At 47.6% G+C, this 2374-nt stretch overlaps 1 pseudogene; it reads left to right on the top strand.

The window, feature by feature from the left end:
* The first annotated feature begins 283 nt into the window (after positions 1-283).
* LOC114215260 (dnaJ homolog subfamily C member 14 pseudogene) lies at positions 284-809 on the top strand (annotated as a pseudogene).
* Positions 810-2374: the final 1565 nt, after the last annotated feature.

Here is a 2374-nt window from a genome sequence, read left to right as displayed (position 1 = left end):
GGGTAAAGGAGGGGGCTCCCTCCTGAAATTGTTCAAGAAATTATAAGGTAGACTCGTAGTTTAAAAAGAGGGGGGAAAGTGTCATCAGGTCTAGAAGCAAAAGACAAAGGCATACAGACCCCAGGGAAATACCAGTTCCTACACTACCATGGGAGATATTGTCCAGCCCAGGTCCGGGCTCTAGGTTCTTTGCTCTAGCCATCCCCTATTTCTTTGGTATCCTGACAAAAATCATCATCCCCGGGCAGAGGAAGCCTTCAAGGTTTTGCGGGCGACTTGGGACATTGTCAACAACCCTGAAAGGTGGAAGGAATATGAAATGAAACGAATGGCAGAGAATGAGCTGAGCCGCTCAGTGAATGAGCTTCTGTCCAAGCTGCAGGATGACCTCAAAGAGGCAATGAATACTATGACGTGCAGCCGGTGCCAGGGCCAGCATAGGAGGTTTGAAATGGACCGGGAACCTAAGAGTGCCAGATACTGTGCTGAGTGTAATAGACTGCATCCTGCTGAGGAAGGAGACTTCTGGGCAGAGTCAAGCATGTTGGGCCTCAAGATCACCTATTCGGCACTGATGGATGGAAAGGTCACAGAGTGGGCTGGATGCCAGCATGTGGGAATCTCCCCAGATACCCCCAGATACCTCCAGAGTCCCCTATCACATCTCATTCGGTTCTCGGATTGCAGGCACCAGTGGGCGGCAGAGAGCCACCCCAGATGCCCCTCCTGCTGACCTGCGGGATTTCTTGAGCCAGATCTTTCAAGTACCCGCAGGCCAGATGTCCAATGGGAAAACTATACGTTTTTAAAAAGTACTTTAGCTCAGTCTAGCCAGTCAATATGAAGGCGAGGAGCGAACCGTCAACCACGTATTCAGTCATGTCACCTTCAGCTTGATTCTTTCCTCAGTCAGTCTAGGTTAACATTCACTTCCATCAGCACAGTGTTTGAGAAACGGGGAGGATGTGAAACACACAGCAGAACGTGACACAAAGTAACACGTGAAATTGGCTCTGTGAATTATCAAGGGTGAGTCGTGCTTCTATTTGTTATGCTAAAGTATACTCCTCAGGAATTGCTCATTGAGATGGACACACAAAGCAAAGAGCAGCCATAACGCCATCTCTCTCTTGGCCCAGGTTCTCCAGAAAGATGAGCCTAAGGTAAGGATTCAGGTAGGGATGCTTTCTTGGAGGAGTGTGAGCCTAGCAGGAGGTGAGGGGGCAGAAAAGTGGAAGAGAGACACAGAAAGATACAAAGCAGCGCTGTGTGATCTGTGACTATGCTGGCTGGCCCTTTAATGAGTCACAGAGAGATGTGGCGGGTCATTCAGCAGGCTCACTTGCTGGGGCTATGGGACTTTTCTAGAAGGGCTACAAAGAGGGACTATACATCATACAATGTAGAAGGAAGGAAGAAAACAGAATTTATCTGCCCAGCTTATCCCATCCCCCATTTCCTATAAATTAAGGTTGACCCCATGGAGAGCTAATTCCCTGCACTGCCACCCTGTGTCATCCAAACCACTGGAGGCCACTGGGGAAACCAGATTCCACACCTGCAGTTTGGAACTCCGTCCAGGTCTAGAAGTGGAAGGAGTGACTCAGTGCAGATGAGCTCTGTGTGTGAGGTATATGGTTCATAAAGGCCTGGGGTTTCCAACTGGGGAGGCCTGCACAAGGTCTCCTGACTTCCCATTAAGATGCGCCCCTGGTGATGAAGAAGTGCACTTGCTGTGATGAGCACCGGGTGATGAATGGAAGCGTTGAATCACTATGTTGTACACCTGAAACTAATATAACACTGTATGTTAACTAACTGGAATTAAAATTAAAATTAAAAAAAAAAAAGACATGCCCTGATCAAGCTGCATCAGGGCAGTTCAAGCTGGAAAGCATGCCAATCAATAATCCAATTTGATATGAAATTAAGATCTGCGGAGGATATGAAGATGTTTATAACTCAGTCCTTTCTCTTAAAATACCCAAATATATACAGAAAGCAGTGTTCTGGGCTAGTAAAGGCTTCGGAATTTCCAGGGCAGCGTACCTAAGAAGAGCCAGACAGGGGAAGGGCACCAGAAGTAAGCATAAGGATTCACTGCGCCTCCTTGGCCAAGGGTTGATGTATTAGTTATATATTGTTGCCAAATGCCAAAACTTAGCAGCTTAAGACACCATACTTTCATCATCTCGCAGTTTCTGTGGCTCAGGAATCCATTTATGGAATTCCTTCAGGATTTTCACAAGGCTGCAATCAGCCGGAAGTGGGTCTTGCCTGAAGGCTTAACTAGGCAAGATCCATTTCCAAATTCACTTACCTGGCTGTTGGCAAGATTCAGTCCCTCGAGGGCTGTTGGGCCGAGGGCCTCATT

The sequence above is a fragment of the Eumetopias jubatus genome, unplaced genomic scaffold, assembly GCF_037043125.1.
Source record: "Eumetopias jubatus isolate StellerSeaLion01/CBP00866 unplaced genomic scaffold, mEumJub1_p1.0 scaffold_4, whole genome shotgun sequence".
NCBI classification, from domain to species: Eukaryota; Metazoa; Chordata; class Mammalia; order Carnivora; family Otariidae; genus Eumetopias; species Eumetopias jubatus.
Note: the sequence above shows the minus strand (reverse complement) of the source record. Positions and strands in the feature narration are given on the sequence as shown.